The sequence below is a fragment of the Melanostigma gelatinosum genome (assembly GCF_949748355.1).
Source record: "Melanostigma gelatinosum genome assembly, chromosome: 11".
Classification (NCBI taxonomy): Eukaryota; Metazoa; Chordata; class Actinopteri; order Perciformes; family Zoarcidae; genus Melanostigma; species Melanostigma gelatinosum.
This window is the reverse complement of record NC_136644.1, coordinates 14,323,725-14,348,586: the sequence shown is the minus strand read 5'-3', so window position 1 is coordinate 14,348,586 and position 24,862 is coordinate 14,323,725. Positions and strand designations below refer to the sequence as shown.

The 24,862-nt window shown below is 45.1% G+C and overlaps 1 protein-coding gene across 1 annotated transcript in view; it reads right to left on the bottom strand.

Moving 5' to 3' along the window:
* LOC306784724 (axin-2-like) overlaps positions 1-14,357 on the bottom strand; it is a 71,773-nt gene extending 57,416 nt beyond the window's left edge. Inside the window, exon 1 of the mRNA XM_079278822.1 lies at positions 14,241-14,357. The gene's annotated coding sequence lies outside the window, so the exon portion shown is untranslated. The remainder of the gene's footprint in view (positions 1-14,240) is intronic.
* Positions 14,358-24,862: the final 10,505 nt, after the last annotated feature.

Below are 24,862 nucleotides of genomic sequence, written 5' to 3'. Positions count from 1 at the left end.
GGCGTTGGGAAGACATCCTGCTGGACCCAGACCTCGAAATCGGCCCTGCACAACCCGTGAGTAAGAAAAAGACGACACAGGACGAAACGCCATCCGAACCGTTAGAGTGGACTCTATACACAGACAGATCGCGAAAAGGACAAGACGACAACGCCTACTGGGGCTTCATTCTCAAGCACAATGAGAAGGAGCGCTCCAGACAACGAGGCCAAGTCCCCGGCAGTGCCCAGACCGGGGAGGTGACAGCGATACTGGAAGGTTTGCTCGAGTTGGAGCGAAGAAGGGTGAAAAGAGCTAGAGTCATAACTGATAGTTATTACTGTGCTCAGGCCCTTAACGAAGACCTGTACATATGGGAAGAAAATGGTTTTGAGAGTGCTAAAAACAAGAAAGTAGCTCACGAAAACCTATGGAGAAAAATAGCCGAATTGCGGCTAACAATGGAGCTCGAAGTGGTGCACCAGAGGGCCCACACGCGAGTAGGAACTCATTGGCAAGGAAACGAAGAAGTGGATCGTTTCGTCCAGATGAGATAAATTGTCTTTGTTGGGATCGAGAAGTGGGAAGATTTGCCCAAAGGACGGGTAGTCCCAGAAGAGAATGTGAAGGAGGTGGTGCAGGCAGTGTCTGTGGCTACTTAGTCTGTGGCTACTTAAGGGTGCCTAAGGAGCTCAGGACTGACAACGGAACGCATTTTCGCAACGCAAAGGTGGACCAGTGGTGCCAACAGCATGGCGTAATGAGGATCTACTCTCCCCCATACACCCCCCAGGCCAACGGGGTGGTGGAAAGGACCATTGGCTTGGTGAAAAGTTGGATTGGGAAAAATGCCAACTCGAGAGAATGGAGCACTAAGACCCTGGACATCGCCAAAGCCCTGAACGACCGCTACCGAAGTGACAGGCCCTCCCCTGCGGAGGAGCTGATGCGCCGCCCCTTCACGTCACAAGAGGTGGGGCGGGGCTTAGAAGATAAAGAACCCAAGCTTGAGCAAAAGGTGCCACTTCAAGTAGGACAGCGCGTCTGGATCAAGGCTCAGGTCGGTGCTTCTAACTCTGCAGTCAAAGCCAAGTACGATGAATACGACATAGTTGTCAAGATATTGGACAGTAATACTGTTCAACTTAAGAATAAAGGAATCCAAGGAGTAGGGCAGCTGAAGCCGGTTCCGTACTAGGAGAAAACCAGGAACTCAAGAATGGCCACTAACATACAAGCTTTACCACTGTTATGGGAAAATATGTCAGTCTACTGCTTTAGGGTTAAAGAATGTAAGTTTTAGAAGAACAGGCACTAAACCTTGTGTCTTCTAAATGATTCTAGTAAATTTCGGATCCAGGTGTCTTGTTATCTGTTATCTTGTGAATTGTTATCTTGTGCATTGTTTCTGTCTTTAAAGACGGGGACACACACAGGGGTCATGATTGCGGTATTTCCCTTGATGGGCATGAGCTGAAGGGCATGACCCTCTGCAGGCATATATGATGGGTGATGATTCACAGGCTTATTCCGTCTCTGCAATACTGTGACTTAACTCTTTAACCAGGTCACAGTGACATCAAAGGACGCACCTGACTTGGTGTATCCATGGTTTATTGTGGGGCAAACTGATAACAAAGGGATTTGTAAACAGGCTTTAAAAGCACCTTCAGGTTATCAGAAAGACAGGACACTGTGCTTCAAAGAAAAACATCTGCCTTGACATCTTTTATTATCTTCTGTCTTCTTTTGTTTATTCTTGTTTGCAAACCAAGGTAACAGCATTCTAGCTGAGTATAAATGTCCGTGCATTGAACTGTGTCGTCAGAGCACCTCTTGCAGATGACGGTGATGTATCTGTGAGACTGTGTTCTCTTTGCTTGCAAGCAAATAAATCGACTATTACAACTTTGATCGTTCATCCAGACTCTGTTTCATTTGACATTGATAAGAAACATTTTACACTCTTCTCCCGACCATTCATAGAAATATTCCACAACACCACCCTTTGTCAGAGTGGCCAATGTCAAAGGGGTGGTTAACATGAGAAGGAGTACTACGGGGCTCTGGGCAGGAAGAGCCCTGAAGAAGTTAGGATATGCAAAGAAAGGATTTCTCTCAGAAGAAAAAGAAGTGTTGACATGGAGAGAAATCAAGAACGATTGTGTGGTCTGCCTGCTGCCGACCACCCTAGACATCGCATGGCAGGGACCCGGAAACAAGAAACCACTCCGGGTCACAGGAAGAAGAAAAGAATTTAACCGTATGACCCACAAACCAATGAAGGTTATGGATGCATATGTATGCGGTTCATGCCGTATAGAGATGTCACCAAGGTTGCTCTTCGTCATCCAGTGGGATCTACGGGGGACGAAGCTGAACCTTAAGGACTGTGTCTGCCAATGGGATGGACACAGGCTGCACCTCTGTGCGTCTTGCTCCGTACTCCAGCAAAATGGACTAATGGTGCAAGCTGGAACCGCCGAGGGATGGCAGGTGAGAAAGTTTCTTCAGCCAATACAAACCCTGGCACCCGCCTCATGGGAAGGTGAAGGTGCTGCAGCTCCTGTTGAAATGTCTCACAACGAGGAGACTGGGAAACCCTCTGCACCATCTATGAGCCCACTCGATGGCGACCCACAAGAAGCAGGAGGAAACCGGATTGCTGGCCCCAGGGGATCTTGGAAGGAGTTGGTGCAAAGGAACTGGCCATACAGCCCAGCTCAGGCCGAGGTTACCTACCCGCCCCTTGCTTCCGTACAGATCCCAGCGGCCTTCAGGGTCTACCGCGACCCTGATGCACCAGGGTACGCCGCCACCGCAGCAAACTTACCCGATTGCCGCTTAGAAATGGCGACGCGCCAGGGGTGGCTGGGGCCCTGGGAACTTACGACCTGGCACCTGTTAATAGAAGACGTGTTTTGTGATCCAGACGTGCCAATACATGAGCTTGCCCCGGTGCCCACAGAGGCTGGTGCTCGAGGCACGAATCTCCTGTATAACATCACGGATCTGGACGCCTTCTACCACACCGGCGCCAGGACAAAGGAGAAGAGTACGATTTTCACGGTCACCCCCGAGGGGTGGCGAAGAGACGGTGTTTTGCAACTACCGGGCTCTTGGGCGGCCAGAGCGGCAACGCCTACATGGGAGGCCCACACAATGCGCGTCATGGTGACGCTGAGGACCGTGATGGTCCCATTCGACGGTGTATACTCCGTTGGGGTGGAGCTGACCAGAGCGGATGAGGCGGTGCCTCCTCCAGACCCACGCACAGATGCAAGGGGTTTAACCGCTTGGGCACGGAAGTCATTCCGCAAACTGCAGCGGGGTGGAAAGGCTCGCAGTAGCAGCGCTTAAGAAGAATCGTTGCTAGAAAACAGAACTTGATTGTCGACATGTCGCTGCCAAACCAACCAAATAAAGAAGGTCGGAAAAGAAAAAGAGTCTCTCCGTCTCTCCGACCACGAAAAAGGCCATATCTGCAATTGCCGAATGAAAAAGTCTATTTATACAAACCCCTAAGAGATTTTGCATACCGAAAAGGATTCTGTGGATCCGGCGCTTATTTCTGCGGCAATGGTGAATATAAGCGCTCCCCGGACCTGAGTGTACCAGGGAAGTTGGATTTACAGAGAACGTTTCGCACAGGATGGGATCTCCAGTACGACAGAGCCATGGTCCGGTGGACATCTCCATGGATGATGCAGCCGGTCCTCTGTTGTCCTGACCTGTCCCCCTGGATCCTGAATACCGCTTTCATCAACGTGAAAAGCTAAATGCTGAAGTTGCGGTGGGGTCCTAACTATGCTGATTATTTGCAAGATGAATATGTTGATCTTTGGCTGGGTGAGAATATGATCTGGACCAACAGCCCGATCATGCAGCGCCGCACAGCGCTCCACGTGAAAAACAGAGCGCGCTGTGTTATTGAGAACCAAGACATGCAGTTGCGTACAGTGAGTTACCACCTGCCGAGCCGAGGCCCACCGAACCCGGACCCGGGCCTGCGCATGAGGGATTTGCCTCCTACCAAATCGCGGAATTGGATGCACGCGCAGGTGAATCGCTCAGATTTGTGGGCTAAAGTGACGGAGCTCCAGATGGAGGACGGCCAGCCATTATACGCAGCTCTCGCTCAAGTCCGGAACCTCGCCCACCCGGAGGACATGGAGGCGTACGTATGGCTTGGGTTGAGTGCTGATGCGGACGGGGATTGCATTGGACCCCTCCCACGCCCCTTCTCGTTAGTAGTCACCTATTACAAGTGGGTGTGGAGGGGGCTGGACTTCAGCATTGGCCGACACCCATCGGTACTATATCACCAGCTCCTGAAGGGTAAGATTGTTCAGTACGATCCTGACTCTCCCTCGAGCCACAGCTCCGGCTGTACCGCTCCGCCTCTGGACCCGGTGCTACCGGTCACCACACTGCAGCGTCGCGCACCATGGATCTCCCACTTCTACATGGGAGGGTTCAAGAATTTAGGCGCTCCTCAACCTTAACCCCCGCATCATTAAAACGAAAAGGCAAGCGACTGGAACAATCAAGTAAACGACTACGGACTGGAAAACGACTATGGATTTGCTTTAATGGCTAAAGTAGTAGCAGTACTAACAGGACTAAGCATCGTCCTGGCTATACTGTACTACTATGATAGTGTCCCATGGGCCCTCACTCATGTAAGGGTGTCCCACACTACCACAAAGAGGTTCGACCAGACATGCTGGACGGTTGAATCTGGAACGATCGTTCTCTCCCAACTCACTGTATGGAGGAGCACCTCGCCCCAGTTGGACCTTGAGGTTGGGTCTAATGCAACCAGTCAAGTCCAAGAAGGGGGTGGGACGGCACCGAACCTGACCGCTACCATCATCGCATGGATGACTATCTTGGAACAGAAAATTAAGGAGACGGGTGAGGGAGCAGATTGGGCAGGTGAATTCCAGAAGGTAATAGAGAATTCGACATGGAGGATACATGACGTATCTACGCTGGGAGCGGAGATGAAGATTACGATAATGATGAAGAAAGCAGAAGAAGAAAAAAGGGCACAGTGTAATTGGATCTACCCCGAAAACGGTGTCCCAGGCTGGTACTGTTCATGGGCATGTGTCTCATGGGCAGAGCAAGGGAACGAGGGATACTGGAAACCCGAGGTAACATATGCAGCGAGCCACCGCAATGATACGTGTTTGACGATTTTACCGGCAGAAGGAATGTTCTGGGGACACTACAATCTCACCTGTGAGGCCACACCGCCGTGATGTAAACCCCGGCGGTTTAAAAGTAAAGTGAGGCCACTAGGTAACACCACCAACCACCAGCAGCACAACACCACAAGCCGAGCCGACAATGTCACGCAGGAGGAAGAAGAGGAAGTACTACCTACGGCTCAAGGGGACAATCAAGAGGACAAAGAATGGCAGCCGCCGCCACAATTCAAGCCGAGTGACAGTCTTCGGAGAAATAGGAGCAGGATATGGACGAGGCATTGTAAAACGAACAAGCTCCCTCTCCTAGATAAGTGCTTCTGGAATGTGTTATTTTATTGCGAAAAGCAGAACAACTTCGTGATAACTCCGGTAAACAAACCACAGTATCAGGCTCATAAGAACATCTATCTACCCCTACCTAATGCCCAGCACGAGGAGTGGCGCAACAACACCCTGCCATGGATATGGATAACCCCGCTAACGCATTTCAAGGGGGCCTTCACGCAGGGATACTCCAGAGCAAGCTACGGCCTTTTGGGACCAAGGACAACCGATATGTATGTACAAAAGCTGCCGAAACCCGAGGATTTAATGACAGCCCCAAGAGGGGATTTGTACCGGGCTTGGGGAACATGGCTATATGACTGCACGGGCCTGACAACGAATCAGACGATCAAAGGAACCCTGCAGGCATGGAAAGAGGCACACACCAGGGACGACAGCTCAACCTGGTGGGGCCTAGAGAAGGATGAAGTGTTAGAATGGGTGGTGCCATGTCTAACTCAAACCACAAACTACTGGGTGAAGTATCAGTACCTAGCTACAGTATACTCGAAAGAAAGAGACATCTGGCCTGGGGTTTGGAGCCGACCAGAACCATATATAGGCCCGCGGCCCTGGAAGATGGAATGCAACCGAGGAAACACGACCTGCAACATCAGCCTGGCCGGGGGACATTGTGAGACTGTGCCAGGATGGAAAGACCATTGCCAGAACCACTATGGAGCTGAATATGAAACCCACGTGCAAGAGGTAACCTGGGTGAAGGATAAAGACAAGAAATGGAGATGGTCAGGGCCTCTAACCAGCAGCTGTACCAACTTAATCCTGGTCCATCGCATGAAAGACAGAGTGAATGTGAACGGCCAAATCATTCCCCCAGTAACAGACCCTACAGTCTTTCTAGCTGAGGGCCACGCCTTCAGGAAAAGCCTCTGCGAGGGTAAAGAAGACAAAGGATTTGAATGGGTAGGGGCTAACCGCCTCTATGGGAATGGAACGTGCTACGAGCCAGAAGAACACTGGCTGAGTTGCGGGAGCGGCCGACGAGAACACGAGTGCAGTTGGATCGAACTAACAGGAGCCTCCATGGTTGGGACCGCAACAATCGTGGTGGAAGAATTGGCAGGGAAGATTGGAGAAGGATTCACGGTCATAAGGGGCTGGATGGGGAGTTTGTTCTCCTGGCTTTGGCCTTATTTGATGATGATCGTTGGAATTGTGATCGTGGGCCTAATAATCTGTGCCGCCATTAAGGGCGGGGTAGCAGCCACTGTTGCCTCGTGCTTTAAGGGGAAGTTGAAGGAAAAAGGAGAAGTAAAGGAGAGACTCCTCCCACGGACAAGGGAGGAGTCTACCCACCTATAAAGGGTGAACCACTGGAGCGCCATAGCCATTGCAGACCCGGAACCACAACCAAGAGCCTCATACTGAAAAAAGAACAAATAATCTTAAATAGCCAAGATGACCAACGCCACCAAGGCCACAACCACTGAACCTTCAGAAATGACCACCTTCGGAGTGAGTATAACTGAACTCCTCTGACGCAGCACGCATCTGCAGGCCAGTGATCCGATTAACCGAACTGGACTTTTGGGTCCTTGAGATCATATGGTTCTTCTACTGTTGCATGGGCAAATGGTCCGTAGATCAGCCGCTAAGAATACTAGCCCTAGCTGTAGGGTGTCTGAAAACAGTGATTGAAAACATCTATCGAGGATCAATGTGGCTCACCCTGTCCTGGTTCGCTACTTACCTCCTGGGGAGAGTCCACATCGACTCCACTCGCTTCGGTCTAGTAAAGGCCGGAATGGTGATCATCTGGTTGGGGATTGACGTCGCTGCAGTTTTATACAACCCACTGAAGCTGGTCTCGGCAATCGTCGAGGCCATGATGGCATTTTCAGAACTGGCGTACCTCGTGGTCATGACCATGGCTATAAAGGAAAGAGGAAGAGGGCGTTGGCTCCACAAGATTGGCGCCATTGCTCTTTGGGGCATAGGTTGGGGCATAACTGTCGCCATCTACTGGGCGGGTTCGGAATCATCGATCGGGATAGCAGCTTGGCTCATGATGTATGAGCCTCTGTTTCCAAGAAGGGATGGGCCTACAAGCCCAGGCCTAACACCTCCTCCAATGGTGTTGGCGTCTCCATGGCTGCATTCTCTGGCTGAAAGGCGCTCTACAAAGCGCTCCAATGCTGAGAGGGGGCCTTAAAAAAGGATGAAAATAAGACCACCCCCTGCTTGCTAGCTTTGCTTGTAAAAACGCGCTGAAAATGTAATAATTAATGAAGTCTTTGTGTTCAACATCATTCAGGAGGATGCCCGCTGTATCTGCTGTGGGATCCTCCCGGAGCAGATATTGCACCTGTGGGAGGTAACCCAGGCCCTATGGTGCACCCAGTGCTACCTGGGGCAATTCCCGATAGGAGCAGCCAGCGGCATCTTCTGCAAGGGACGTACCCCTTATATACCTGCAATGAATGTGGTCGACTGTATGGAAGTAGAGACAAAGGCAAAAGCCGTGTGGAGTTCCGCTGAGAGAACCTCACCAGGGGTCCTGCTCTACACTGATGGTATATACTGCCCAGTATATACAAAAATATGGGAGTACCCTGATGGCACCCGAGTGTCCACCACCCACCTCACCGATGGCCGCTTCGTCGTCATTGGACCACGCCTGCCAGCGGTGCTGTACCGCGCACCAACTCCAGAAGAAGATACCGACGCAGCAAGCATCACAAGTGTGGAACACCGAGACATGGGCAGCCAGACGGAGACCGTAGGAATAATACCAAATCTGATGGGGATGTGGGGATACGACGAGGACTGCGGAGAGCTGGTGGAGGTTATCCCTGAAAGATTAGCGGTTTATCGCGGGTCCGAGGACGAAGCATCAACCAGCCCACTCCCTACCCCGGCTTCCCTCTCCCCAGACAGCATTCTGGACCAGAATGTGATAGCCCTAGTACTGAGCCTGGACGAGCAGCTGAGGGATGCCAAAGATGACGACACCTTCCTGGATCTCCAGCCACCAGGCCTGGATGGCCTGGTGGTGATCGACAGCTGGAAACAAGGATCAGAGCCATCATCACCGGAAGACGACGTTCTCATCATCACCGCCGAGGACGACGATGAGTTCCTAGAGGATTACTTGGGGCACAATGCGGCAGCCTGAGACCTCAAGAAGGGGGTGTCAAGAAGAGTTTTGAGGACTGTTGAGCGGACTCCCCTGCAGAGCGGGAGGACCGAGGGTCTGGCCGGACCTTCGCTCCTAACAACTCCAAAAGAACCTTTTCATCGCCCCTTTGGAAATCCAGCTCCAACCGAGCCGTCTCGGCATCTAAAACTAATGAGTATAATCGAAGAAGAAAATTAAAGTAACGAATCAAGTGTAGTGACATTTTATGTGAGCTATAGCTTAACCCTTGCAAACTAACTAAATATAACCTGCAATAAATATCTAATCTGCATTTAAAGTAAATTTCTCCAGTGCATTCATTTGCTCAAGTAGTAAAAAGTTCCTCGTGGCAGTAAAAAGTTAAAGCCATTGTATGTCTAACAACTGAGTTCTGTAAGGTTATCCTAGCGACCGAATCCACTTAACAACCCCTTACGGTTTTAGAAAGAAGTAATCCTAGCCGTTAAAACCTAACCTGGCATTTACCAAGAGCACGGATCCATAAGAGAGAAGCTGCCATAACCGACGCGACTGGTGGGAGCGCCCGGGGCCAGGACTGGTCTCTCGGCCGTGCGCGCTCAGACCGGAGGAAGCAGGGTAGACGTCGGGAGTAACGGCAGTTAGCGGAGCCAGGCGAGTTCCCTCGCCAGAACACCAGCTCGACAATCTTTTAATAGAGAGCTGAGTCAGTAAGTAGCCCTGTATCGGGCCAGAACTATCCCAGGATCTAACAACACACACACACACACACACGTTTATCTACTGTAATATGGTGGTACTGTAACCTTGCTGGATGTAGCCTAGTGTGAATTTGAGATGTGTTCTTTGCTTTTTTGATTTTTTTTGAAGGGAACATGAGGCCTAGGACGCCCATGTAGGTCAAAAACAAATCCTTTGCCTCAAGCTGGGAAGCCAGAAACTTCTTTGAGCATCTGAGGGAGAGGAGCAGGAGCACTGAGTTTCTTCCAGGTGCTGCTTTTCACAGTGGTAATCCTGCCACGGCGTGACTGTGATTTTTACAGAAAATCTCTCCAAACAGGGCCCAGATGGTGGGAGGTAGAAACACACACAGAAAACACATTCATTCACAGACGCACACACAAACACAGGACTGTATACAGACGCAGGCGTACACTTGCGCTTATAAAGTACAACTCTCGTGCACGCACACACTCTAAAGGTGAGAACTGACTTGTTGCTCCTGGGTGGTCTGTGTGAAGATAAGGCCAGGCAGGAATAAAGCCTGTTACGTTCAGGCACAAGTTTGGGACTGTTTCGTTATGCTCCTCTTTTGTACAACTGTGGAATGCCTGTGGAAAAGTAAGAGCTCGTAGCTTTCTAAGTTTAGCTCCGATTACAGAGGGCTTTCTTAATGACAATGAGTCAGGACTGAGGCTACATAAACCTCCTCTTTGGCTCTATTTATACTCTCATCAGCTCTGTTTGTGGAGGAGTTATATGTGTCCTAATACAGGAGACACCTCTGCTTTGTAGTGGTGTTGGTCAGGCATGAAGATCCTGACAGTTGTTAGCTGGTGGAGGATGTGGATATGGAGGACGTTTGAAATGAAGAGATAAAAGAGTTAATCTTCTACCGTTTCTAAACCGATTCCCTCCATAGCTCCCTATTTCTGTACGAGGAAAGAAAGAAACTTGCTCCATCTCTCCCAGCCTTTCTCCAATGCTCCCTTTCTGTTTCATGTGGTTACTGGAACAACAATGTACATTCTGAGTGCTATGCCTTTGATGTTGTTGCATTCACCGAGCCGTCTTAAACCGGAGGAGAAAAGAAAGGGCAAAAAAGACGCAGGAGATATTCTGTGGTGTGCTTTTTCTCTCTCTCTCCCCCCCCCTCTTTCCATCTCGCTCTCTCACTGGCAAGGCATCTGACATCTCCCAGCAAAAGACAAATTCGGTTTCGCCTGTTAAGTCATCAGTCAAAGCTGCGCAAGAGTTTTTTTCTCTTTCTTGCTCTCTCTCTCTGCCTCTTTCTTTCTTGCTCTCTCTCTCTCTCTCTCGCTGTCTTTGCTTCATTTCCGTGGATGCTGTGTTGTGAAGGCCGCTTACACGCTTTTCAAACAATAACAGTTCACCACCCCCCTCCCCCCCCCCCACCGCAAGTTTCCTCTCTGCCAGAACCCTACACATGCCAGCACATCCTTTAGAGAGCCTTGAACCGACAACAAACGCAAAGCATTTTCACCGCCGAAAGAAAAGAGGGGCCCATCCGCAAGCCCCTGTGTAATTAAACTAGATCTAATACTGTTATATGTTTCTCTCAGTGAGAAGGAGCGTTCCAGGGGCCGCTTTCTCACAGCAGTGAATAGCTGTTTCCAGGTCAACACAATGCCCTGCATAGAGTGGAATAAAGCTAGGAAAGGGACATTGCAGGTTTAGAAACTTTCTTTCAGAGTGTGAGATGTGCTCTCTGGTACTGAGCTCAGAGAACCCACAAAATTGTGTTGATGAACTTAACCCTGTCTTTGAGCTTCATCTTGCTGAGCTCACAATCACAGTATTTACATGCACTTCAATTTTAAAGCTGACAATATTGTTCATTTTCTTACTGTCAATAAATCCCGTGATAACACCAAAATCGACGTGAAAGTCTGTCCCTCAATAAAACTTAAATTTTTAGAAACAGGGCAAAGTATCCATGGTTTGCAGCAATGTACAATGCCAAAAGTGTATTATGGCAACTGGGTTGGGAATAACATATATCAGGTTTTGGATATAATACTTTTTGGTCAATTGATTGTTGTTTTTGTTTCTTGGGATTCCTTGACAAAAAGAAAAATATAGACTATCACTAAACTTATCCTTCAAGTAATGCTTGCTTCTACAAAGTTGATGTTTTATAACAACCCTCATATTGAGCCAGCTCTTCTCTAACACATACAGTACAACCACAGTGAAAGATTCCTGGCATGATGCTAATTGTACATGACATAGTTTTACCTCTTTTACATATAAGAGACAACCTGGAGTCTCTGAAAACTAACATCCTTCTTGTGCCTCTGTTCATCACCTTGGCAGAAACGCATCACATCTCAATCTCTCACTGCTGTGGTAGTCCGCTAGCCATCGCTTTACCACCATCCCGGCCTTGCTGCTTATACTGAAGACATGAAAGAGACAATGAAACGAGGCATCAGAGCTGTCACTGGTGCCTGCAGAATGCAAAGTGTTATCAGAAATAGAGCTGAACCTGATCCTCTGGTGCTCCGTCCTTCCCACAGGCAAAGTTATCCTTTCAACTCCCTGTGGCTTTCAATAACACACAAACAAAACAAAAAAACAACGCCGGCGTCGTCAACTACAGTGATGGTTGGGTGTTTGAATATTCAGACAACATGAGAATACTGCTAATGGCGTGATAACTAAAAACTGTTCAGAGTACAGGTGCTCAGGGAAAAACGAATAAAATAGTCTATATGATTTTATATGATTTAAAGCGCCACCCATACAGGCCTGCATTTTTTAGTATATCCTTGTAAATGCTATCTATAGAAGCACCCAAGTCATAGTGACACGTCTATATGACAATCGACTTAAAGTTGTTCACAGTGCAGTAGGCCTATAGCCTCTTTGAATCGCTGAACACTGTGGCACTATTGTCACAATAAAGGGAATGTGTGAGGATATGCAGAGAGAATACCCAGAAGCCTCAAATACCCCACTGCGGTGCAGATGAAAGGGCCCACCAAGCCAAATCACTTTATCAGCCCAAACAGCCTCTCTCATTACGGGATGGCTTTTAGACGGTGGGTGCTGAGATGTCACACCACTAATTGAGAGTCACAACAAGGACCCTTGTTTGGCCTGCTCCACCGGTTGTGTACAGCTACTGTAATCACCACAATAATTTGCCTCCCCGAAACATCAAATGACGTGGAAGCTACAAGAATTTGCGACGCACCCTTTGATCTTGTACATTTAAACAGAGCGAGCTCACACTTTGCGAAGGGTGTGAAGGTTACAACTTACTGCCCTCCCTTGTCTGCCTATCATTCCTGCCTTTGTCTGAAGCACCTCTATTGTCGTTATTATTATGGCTACAAAAGGAAAAGACCGATAGAAATCATGCATTAAAGATGAATACAACCAGGGGTTGACCAAGGGGCCTGTTTATCTATAACACACAAACGGAGACAGACATCACTTTGGCGACATGCCAGCCTTAAAGTCTTAGTGATGGCGGTTTTCATTTCATATAAGTAGAAAGTGTTGGGTCTGTAAATCTGTGTGAATTTCTGAACATCAATGCATCAGTGGACTTCGGACTTAAGATACAAAAGAAGGTGTTTGGAACGAAATACTATCAGCATGCTAACATGCTCACAAGGACAATGCTAACATCCAGGTGTTAAGCAGTTATAATGTTTAGCTTGTTCATCATTTTAGTTTTGTGCGTTCAGACATTAACATTTGCTAATTAGCACTAAACACAAAGTACAGCTGAAGCTGATGGGAGTGGCATTAGTTAGGTATGCATTCATGAACCCAAATGTTATGCTTGTCTTATCGTATTGAGGGGAATTTAAATGTTTGTGAATAAATCACCATGATGACTGTGGTGCTAGAGGAAAAGTCGGGCGAACATCAGAGTTCGTACAATTGATCCTCTGGGATCCATGAATGTCCGTGCTAAATGTTTAGTAGATGTTAAAATATTTCACAGTTTAAGTAAAAACTTTGACCTGGTGGCGCTTGAGGAAAACAAAGTCAGCAGATCAACAAACTCATTAGCATTCATTTCCTGGGCACCTCGGGGATCTGTGCACATTTTCATGGCAATCCATTAAATAGTTGCAGAGATATTTTAATCAGGACCAAAATGGTGGACTGACCGTGAGACCAGCACACCAACATCCCTATTGATCTTTGAATAAATTATTAACTGCAATACATCTGACAACAAAAATATTTTAGCATGTTTGAGTATTATTTCATGCCCATGGTTACCTTCTTTTCTTCATGGCATATGTTTCCAACCTCAAATTTTGAGTCACAAAATTCCTAATTTACGCAACAACCAGCAAACTGGGCCAAAGTAATCACACACAGAGGCCGATCACATGTTGCCTCATCTACATTCCTTATCTACTTCCCGACCAGCTGAACCCACCGAGGAGGAACAGTTGATACTGATTTCACATCATTGTCTGTGAGCGACCTCATCCTTTCCTCTTCTCCCTCTGTGGTCCCCTCAGTGAGATCTGTGGGCTCACTCAGCCATGCGTACTGACGTCTAATCAACAGCAATTAACCCTGGCCTCGATCACGGGCGGCGGAGCTTGGAGATAATGAAGACACCACTTTGTTTTTTGCTCTTTTTTTTCCACACCCTGTTTTTGTCACACGGACGTTTCCCTCATGGCTGACTGACGATGGAATGTGATCGGCCGACTCAGGGAAAGTGTACCCTTGATATTGCTGTGGCTGCTGGGTCAGCGCTGTGAAAGGAAATAAGACACTGTACAAAGTGGGAGGCTGTTTTGATTTTCAAAGTGGATTTTGTGCGGCATAAGATGTTATATACATGGGAAGATAGGAGCCAGTGCGGCTGGTGTGTGACAGACCTTGTTGTGGATGTTTTAATTCCTTTCTCATTCCTTGTTGCTGAGATAATGGAGTTCTTGGCCAATCCCTCCACTGCATCTTTGGTCTTGATCCAATCTCACTGCAAAACTGTAGGCAGACCTAGAAAACAGAAAATAGGCACAGGACACATCAACACAGTGTTGAGGTTTTTTGTTTGACAGACAAATGTATTTTGCATAACAGAGATTGTGAATAGATCTCGGACGGGGTTTTGGAAACCACCTTGTAATCTTGAGCAGAAGGACGATTCAAGTGTCAGTCAATCTCCCCCGTGAAAAGCCGTCAGGCTAGTTGGAGCCTTCGGTGCAAAAATAGCATGAGAGATAGAGGACACCCCTGCTCTTCCCCCACAGCTGACCTTTGAAGAAACATGTCTACATCAAATACTCTGAATTATCTATTCAAATGCCTGGAAACAATCTTTAGACAATGACACATCAATCAAATGCTCCCTGAACATGGTTGTTTATATAAACGCTGTCCATCTGGGGGAGAGATCTCAGCATTGTTACATCTCCTTTTCTGTGGGGAGATGGCAGAAAAAAGAAAGAAGGAAGTTCACAGAAAAACTTAAAATTCTGCTTTTTTTCTCTCTTTTTTTTCTTTTTCTCTTCTTTTGGTCAAATCCCAGCGTGAATGTGTCGGCGAGCTCGTGGTATGCACCCAGATGAAAAGTAGAGGCCATCCCTTTGAAATCCTCCTCAAGTCAAAATTACCATTTCATTTCAACTCCAGCCAGGAAACGGAGAGCGGGGCCACTGCTAACTGCTTTGGGCATATCGTTATTTATTGTGTGTAAACTTTGGAGGAACATTGTTGCCTGGGAAAATGTGCTGTGTGGGTGGTGAAAGTGAGCAGTTGGAGCAGCCACAAAGGGAGAGATCAGGCCTATTTTCTCTGTTGGGGGAACACATAAAAGTGAAAATAATGCCCATTATTACAGAAAAACAACATCAGACTTCTTTTCATAATTTTCTAACAGCCAAAGAGTTACCACTAAAGCTAAACAACCAACCAGTTGACCCTATTTAGGTAGCTGTATTATCATTTTTTATGCTCTTTTAATTAGTGAGCTTTCAGTGTTAAATGGGCCATTATCTGGGTTGGAACTAACTGCTTTTTCCATAATGGTCACATTAAGCCTATCATGTTCTTTTATTTAGTTGGCTTTATTTACCTCTACATAGCAGGGGGTTAGCATTACCTGCACTACACACAGTGGACTTACTCACAGAAACCTATGCTTTTCACAGTCTTTTGAAAGCAACTAAAGATCAAATGATTGTCAAATTCATATATTTAATTTGAGCCGAATAAAGGATCAGGAACATGACATCTTTCCAAATCTTCACGATCTACAATTCCTGTTATCGCTGGTAGCTTAATGTTTTGTGGTCTTTCACATTTACTGCATGACATTAGGTGTATTTATTGCAGTTATATAGCCTAGTAACGATCAGAGTATATAAAAATGGTTATATCCCACTCTGGCTGAAGCCATACATCATGAGGCAGTTACAATAACACTCAATCGAATATCACTCGCCCATGTCAGCGTGAGAGGCGGCAGTAATACGTACGAGGCTGTAGTCAGCTTCGATATTTGTTTGTTGAAATGGATTCTAATAGTGCTAAGTTTTAAAAATGGAGCTAAAAGCAAAAAACCCCACTAAATCATCAAACCTGGCCCGGGATTTAAGGCAGACCTGTATATTGATTTGCACGCTTACGGGAACCTGGTCTTCCTAGGTCAGAAACTCACGCAACAACCACGCTAACCGCTCTGTGAGATTGGATTTACACTAGAGCTAAAAGCTAAAGCATGCTAAAATGTTCATAATCACATTGATAAAATCCCAATGTTTGGTAAGTATATTGTGTACCATGCTCCCTATTGAAGCAAATTAAAGTGATGAGAAGCTGATGAGAATGTAGCTTAATAAAACAACAATGTCATCCCTCAAGCCAAATAGTTTAGAGTTACACATATACTGAAGATAAATAGAAGTGAACAGAAATTATATCAATTGGGTAGATGTCTTGATACAGGATACCTGGGAGAAAATTATTTAAATAAAACAGGAATTCAAAATTTTACAAAAACAATGGATGGATTAAAGGGGTCGTTCCTTGTGACAAACCCACAGATAATACCATCCTCGACTCTACAGACATCTTTTAGTTGGTCATTGCTTTGGTTTTTATATTCATATTCAGCAGCCGCATTCAGATGATTTCAGCTAAAAGGGTTCTGATAAACTGACTGCCCAGCACCCATCAGTAGACAGACAAAGTTAGCAACTAGACAGTGAACATTGTGGAGCATTTAGTAGCTTAAGAGCAAGCTATATTTTGCTGTTGATAAATACCAACACGGAGCTATCACAGTGTGAATATCTAATTGGTCATGTGGACAGACCACAGCTTCAAATTGATACCAATGTTGCGAAGTGGCTTTTGGATTTGTAAATAGTCAATTGTTTGCTAAAATGTTAGCCATCAGCTTTATAAAGTAATATGAAATATGTGTTTGCATCTTGATCTGCTGCCCTCTAGTGATCAAAAATGAATTAAGGCAGATTTCAATTTTGGATGGTAAATTGTGTTTACCTCAAAGAGGCTTCATACCAAATGCTAGCATTGTGCTGCTTTAGCATAGGACAAGAAGTTAATTTAAAGAGAGAAACAGAAATATATAGACACCGACACATAACACATTAGAGCATTCAATTTGACCTCAATCTGTTCTTTCCAGGTATACACAGATTTAACACATACATGATGAGAAACATTAAAACGAATGTGATTAATACCATCATTCATATTATAAATGTTGTGTTATTCTTCACTCGTGTAATGGCTGCTGTCTTGTGCTTAATATAATTAAGACCACAAGGAGAGGGTGTGGACAGAGCCCAGTTGATTCATGACCAGCGGGGAAGCAGCAGAACTTTATTGACTGTGTTCTCGTCTAACAAAAAAGTACATCTAATCTTAAACATATGGCCGGGGATTCATGCATGACAGCAGAGTGTTGAAAAATACTGCTGTTGTCTTTTTTTTCTCTCCAAAAAATGTATGTATGCTCCTTTACGTCCTGGATGTTTTGCTGGTTTCAGACATTTGGACACCTTTTTTAAGTTGAAAATTGTTCCAAATAATTTTATAACATATCTCACTTTTAGTCAAATATTTAGCTGCTGCACTTCTCTTTAAGTTGGTCAGGATAGTAAGAGTACTACATAAACTGTGGCAAAAGTGAAATCTCTTAACAAGAAGTACAGGAGTTTGTTACAGAAAGCAACAAAATGTGGACGGATTCCCTTGAAGACCTTGCAAGACCTGATAAAGGTTTGTCCAAACAAATATGGATCCAGAGACTCACAAAAAGCTGTATGGGAGTAAACTGTGTGCTCTTATGTCTATAAATGGCTCCTTCCCCAACTGTAACACAGATGAGAGCTGTATTGGAAATGTTTAATCAAAATATTGTTCTTTTTTGAAGAGCACAGGTTCTGAACAAAGGTTCTCACGAGGGTCTTTTCACGTCATCACGTCCAGGAATCTTTTATTGTAACGCAAGAGTCCAATGTTCCTGTTCTGACTCAGTAACATCATGTTGACTGACCTCAGAGGAATTCTGCAAACGTGTCAGTTGAAAAGCAAGCTGGGTGTTGCATATATATTTGGACTACGTGGGCTTGTTCATTTGTTTTATCTATCCCACTTTTTGTGTCCTCCACTGCGATTTATTTGTACTGGCCTCAGCGACATTGTATTTGGCTGCAACACTTATATATTTTAACAAGGACTGTTGAGGGTAGAGGGAAGTGTTTGACTAAACTCAAGTCGGGTCTTCTCAAACATTTAAACAGGATTCTGTCCGTGGGGGAAAGATGTTTACCTCAGCTGGTTTTATTCCCGCTGCACAGGCCGCCAGTCTCTCTCGGATCCGCACTCTGGAACAGCAAAGAAGAACACGGAGAGTCAGAGAAGAAGAGTGTGCGATAGGTGAGGAAAGAAACAAACACAAGGCAGCTGCAGGAAGTAAACAAACCAACTATGAGAAACACATATAAGAAAAAGACAGATGGAGACAAAAAGGGAGTCAGACGCATAAGACTAGATCATCTGACAGGAAGCACACACTCTGATACTTTAGGCACTGACCTCTCGAGTGGGGGTGGAGGCGACAAGGGCTCTGCAGGCCCCATCTGCATGGCTTGTCCCTGGCTATGTGGCCATGTGCAGCACCTGGCCCCACGCCAGCGCCCCAACGCCCCTTTGTGGTGGCCAGAGTGATCGGTTTGGGTCTGCCTTTGATCCCGGGCCAAGTATTCATCTCTAAAGGAAGAGGAAGAGCAAAAAAAGAGAGAAAAAGATAAACAGAAAAAAGAGGGAGGGTGGGTGGAGAAAAAAAAGTCAACCTTTGCTGCCAATTATTGGAAAAACATCAAGGTCTTTTCAGTCTGTGTAAAGAGAAAGAAGAGAAATGAGGAAAGGGGAGGTAGAAGAAGAGATAGCTGTTTGATGGCTTGGCTCAGTGTTAGTTGGGGGATTGTGATGAGTCGGGGTGAGGCAGAAGCTGACCTGCAGGAGGTGATTACAGGTGGAGAGAGGTATTTGTCTGGCTACTAAGACTCGTTTTTTGGCGTTTTCTTTTTTTGTTATTCCTGTATGCCCTTTTTTATCTTTGCCTCTTTCACTATCTCCCTCAGACTCCCTCTCTTCTTCTTGTTGACATCCTTATCTATCTTTCTGTTACCACCGTGTCCTGTTAAACCAGCTCACAAGGACAAATAAAGGTAATCTCTCTGTTGAGGTGTTTCTGTCTCTGTCCATCTGGCTGGCTGTGTCTTTCTCCCTCTAGTCTTCCCCCCCCCCCCAACACATATACACACGCTATATAGACGCCAACACACACACACACACACACACACTGTGTCACCAAAAGCAGGCAGTGACCGTGAATGCCTGTACACGGCAGAATCATGTCATTCAACTGATGGGGATGTCATGACAACAAACAGATGAGAGCATTACAGTGTTGTCAGTAAGCAAGACACATTTAAAGCCTGTGAAGAGCAGAAATAATCACATAAATGATTCAGGTTACACTTCCACAGTTCCTCTAACTTGGCCTAACAGGCAAACAGTTGTTTCTTTTATCCCTTTTTTTTTAATTTCAAGCAAGTGTTTGGCTCTATGTTTACGTTCTTTCTTAGAAAAAAAACCTGCTTCACATCACTAGCCCATTTGGTCAATATAACTATAATCTCTTAATACTGGCTTTATAGGATCAAATTACAGGGTTAAATGACTTGTTTGGTGTAGTTTTTGTTCCCAATATATCCGTCATGAGCTAATATCGGCCGACAATTACAGCTGAATCTGAACTATTTTATTTAGAAGAAAAACCAAGAGTCAGAACATCAGAAATGTCAGCAATACGTCCAGATTGCAAAGGAATACTGATCTTCTAACGGCTTGTGTTTCTTGCCCTGTCCTACTTATTTTTAGCGATGTCACGTGTTCCCAGATCTCATCAATGGTCAGTACAATTTTATTACCTGTGGAAATGGCGAAGATAACAAAAGTAAGACCCAGGTTGTAGACTGAAATGATCCTTTAAGGCTATGAGATGATTAATAGTGTTTTGTAAGAGCAAAAAGTAAATGTCAGCATATTATTATATATACGTACAGTGTAATATGTCCTGTATGACACACAGACATGCTAGCAGAAGTGCATATACTTTAATACCCAGCTTGTGGTATAGGAAGTATAAACACTGTTCATATGCATCACTTGCCTCCTCTCCTCTGCCTTCGTCCTTGTGGACAAAGGAACAGAACAGACAATAGAACATGCATTGATCACCAAGGACGAGTTTCTATCGCTCTCTCTCCTTCGGCCTCTCCCTCTGTCTGTCTCTGTAATTTTCCTTTCATGGCTGTTTTTCCTGCCGTCTCCCGAGACCTTCTCGGTCGAGAGAAAACACAAACTGAACATTAAAACTCTCCGCAGCCCTATAAACACTTGTCATTTGTCCTTTGTACAAATCATGGCGAGAGTTGCTCTTGAACCAGATATTTTTTATTTGTATGTTCTGTTTTTTCTTTTCACCAATTCTGGTTTCATCAAGTTTGTTGGTGGAAGGAGAGGAAAACAGACAGAGTAGAGACAGCAACCAACAGTCAATTATCAGTGCGGGGAATGATCAAAAACAAGCCGTTTAAAACTCCAATTTGCCATGGGTGTGTAAGATGAGAGATGAGTGAATGTACTGCGGATCTCTGTGGGCATATTGACCAACATACAGCTTTTTTTTTCTGAGGGAAGACAGATGAAAGGAATGAGAGTTTGCTTGGATGTGTAGTCCACAGTTTAATCATGACGGATGAATAGTATTTTTCTGAAATGAGTCTGTTTTCTTTGCAGCATGCTCTTACTCTGTTTGTAACATGTACGGATTGTTTCTTTCCTGTGTCATGTCTCTGCATCTTTCTTTTTCCTTGTTTAATGATATGTACTGTGTATGACTGCCTGTGTGAGTGTGTGTTCATTAGACTCCCAGTACCTGCGTCCAGCCATGGGCGTTTAATTCAGTGAGCAGGGAGGGGCATTATCACACACTACCATCACTAATCCCCGTGGAATGAAACACAGACACTTTGATGTCTGCCAAAGAACACCGCTGTAGTATTTGGAGGCAAGACGGAGCATCACGTGCAAACCATAATTAACAATCTATAGCTGGACTCGAGCCAGGCAGAGAGTTGGAGGTGCAAGGAGAGTGGGAGAAGAGAGAAAGAAGTGAGTAACTGGTGGTATAGAGCCAGAGGCACGATGGTGCAGCTTGAAAGAGTGCACGTGTATGTATGTATGCGTGTGTGTGTGAACGTCAGTGGTGGAATGTAACGTAATGTAAGTACATTAGGTACACATTTGAGGTACTTGTTTTCCTTTAATTCAACTTCTATCTATTTCCAAAGCCAAAATTTTACTTTTTACTCCATTTATTTGACAAAATGAGTTACAGGTTACTTTGCAGATTCAGATTATTAATGCAAAATATGAATCTAATACATTTTGATGTATTATCATGGATTAAGTTACATAGCAGTCTATAAAGTAGCTAAAATTAGCTTTAATAATGCTTACCCATAAATGCATCACTAATTATAATATATCACAATATATATTAGTCTGAAATGGACCATTGTTCATAATGGGTACTTTACCTTTTGGTACTTTAAATATATTTTGATGCAAATACTTTTTTGAATGCAGTACTTTTACTTGTAAAATAGTATTTCTACTCTGTGGTATAGCTACTTCTACTTAAGTAAAATATCTTTAAAGATATACCACAAAACATACAGATGGATGGAAGTGTTTCTTCAGTGATCAATGCTGGACTCACACTGACACACACACATGCTGTAACAACAGCGTTGCTTTCTCAGTAACAACCTGCTGCGAGCTCAAAGAAAAGCGGGGTGGTGAAATAAGTACTGGACAACAAAATGAAGCTGAGCGGCCGGTGGGAAGAACATATCTTTTGTACTTGACGAGGACGCAGAATGAAAAATGCAGGCCCTCCAACGCAGACTGGCACTGAGAAAAGTCCCCCCCCCCCCCCCCCCCCCACACACACACACACCTCATGACACCTACTCACATTCTGGTGAGAAAAATGATATCACTGGGTGCCAGTGTTCATCAAAACACGTGAGTGCGCGCGCATGTGTATGCGTGTTGCATAGACTATAATATATACACCTCGTATAAGAGGATAAAACACCAAAAAACCAAAGACTTTCATCAAACCAAGTGAGAGAGGATGTCAGAGATTTTTTCTGAAGATGAAAGCAAGGGATATTCTCTCATTTCGGCTCATCTCTTCCTCTTTCAAAATCCTTGAAGTATCATCCATGTTTTTACGACAGAGACACAGAGACAGAGACAGAGAGACAGAGAGAGAGAGAGAGAAAGAGGGGGGGGGGGGGAGTTAAAGTTATTTACATCCCACGCTGTGTTATGTGGTCTGTCACTTCAAATTTTCTCCCAGGGCTGTCCAACTGGAAGACTTCAGTCAACTCTCTTCAAGCCTGTATTTGCTGAGGTAATTACAAAGTGACAGCTTCAAATCCTCTGCCTGCCTATGTCCTATGTCCCTATAGCCCTTCAGATTCTGGGCTCATCGGCTCAGTTAGGTAACATCTGAAACGTGCATCTCTCGTTTCTTTCAATAAAAAAAGTATTTAACGATTAATAATCCTGATAATTATATAACATGGGGTGGGGATTGATTGTCAGTGAAGCGAAACACATTTTTGTTACCGTAAATCACATGTGTTATGGAAACATACACACTCACACACAAACACGTCCACCTATTCACTTAGAGGTGATTGTAAGAACATCTTTGATACTTTTTTTTCTCTCCTTTCTTCCTCAAGGAGATGTATTGCCTGTACATATAATCCATGACAGACATAATGTGATTTGGTAGTATCTCTAAATGGCAGGGAAAACCAGCTGACAGAAATTAATAAGTTAGAGCGCCAATGAAGGAACTGGAGGAGGAGGGGTTGGGAGGAGATGGTGGGCTAACCTGGCAGCAAAACACATAGATCATCACATTATCTTTTCAGGCATATCGTCATGGTAAAAGTCACATGCATGCGGAGCTCAACCTCCCCTATCTGCAGCTGCACACAACGCTGGTCTGTCGTCTTCAGTTTGGATCATTGGTCCAAAAATGAAGATGTTAGAAGTCAAGCTGGAGATCTGTGGGGACTTGTGCGCCTCCTTTCTGTCAGTTCAGTCCAGATCTACACAAGGAGGGCTTACACTCGGCACTTTGAGCTCACCATGAGGACCTAATGATTGGAAATATTCATTTTTGTGTGTGCTCTCAGACGAGGAGTCACGACGATGCAATCACGCACACTAGTGCATTGTTTAATTTCACTCTGGGATTTTTACACACAGAGCTTACACTTATTTGGGTGAAGAATTGCAAACTGTTTTGATGGAGCTGACTTGGAGTAGGACTGCAGTCATCGGACAGAAGTGGAGTTGTGACACGTTTCCAGGAATTAACTGTGTTATGAGAGTGCAAGTAGTCACTGCATCACCACCACCATCTATTTAAAAAGGATGCATGAATGAATTGCGGAAGTGCCTTAAACTTGCATTCTCTCTACTGGCCATCAAGAGGCAACTCCTGCGGTTGCAAAAATAAGTCAGATTGTATAGAAGTCTATGAGGAAATGTCCCTAATTCTTACTTGATTTAATACATCAGTAAACATTTTAAAGTTTATGGTCTGAATTGCTAGTTTCAAGTCTTCTTCAATAAAATATGCTGTTCATCCAGTAAATTATGTAATGTAAGTAAAATAGACGATAAAGCAGGGTATGCTTTTGGGTGTGGCTACCTTGTGATTGACAGATCGCTAACAGAGCAGTGCGCGGCGCCTCTAGCATGGCGTCATTCATCCACACGCCAATATGGTCACTTCTGTTCACTGGTTGCAAAAAAACAAGATGGTGATGGCCAAAATCCAACATGGCGATGGCCAAAATACCAAACTCAAGGCTTCAAAATGGCAGTCCACAAACTAATGGGTGATGTTCCTACAACTACATCTAATGGGACAGTTGAGCTCTGGTGTGTACAGCTGTGCTGGCACATTTACATGCTGAACACTTTATCTGCATATATGCACATGTGTGTGCATGTACATAAGCTGCAGTGTGTGTTACATGAATGCCGACAGCACAACTCACAAATTCTGGATTTGATTAGTCTGATACGTATAGAAGACACATCAATAAATTAATGATATGCTTATTTTAAACCAAACCTTGATCTTTTCCTGAACCTAACCAAGTACTTTAGTTGTCTATACCTAACCAAGTAAATCTACAAACTAAGTAAACCTACATCAGAAGTTTATTTTGAAAAGACACAATTTGCATGTAACAAGTGGAAACTGACACGCTGTCCCTAATACAGCCAAACCTGATGCTAGAGGGGTACGTAGAGCGTAAATTTATGAAGTGTAGGGCCATTCTCCAAGCTGCGGTATTTGACGAGTTGGGAGTGAAAATGTGTTGAATTTAAAAAAGGAGAAGTATGTGGATCTGGCTCTTTCTGTGAATATTACTTCTTTCACATTGGTGCACACTGTGCTTAAACAGAAATTTGTACGCTCAAATCCGGGATTCATCAATATTTTCTTATTCTCAAATTTCGAACTCTCTCTCAGACCATGCGTATTCACAGATGATGAAATTCACAGATTGTGAAACGTCATTGTGTTTTCTCAAATGTTGTTGCCTGTCCCACACCTACTGACTGCACATGGAGCAAGAGGAGAGATGCCCACACTGTGCACATAGGAACTGGTCACAACGCATGTCTGTGTGTGGGTGTCTGTGATAATAGTCAGTTTCTGTCTGTGTCGCTGTGTAAACCAACGTGCGCATGCATGTAAATTTGACTGGCACAGAATTCTCCATAATAGTAGACCGATTGGCTGTCGAAATGGGCAGTGGGCGGGATCACACAGGGCAACACAAAATAA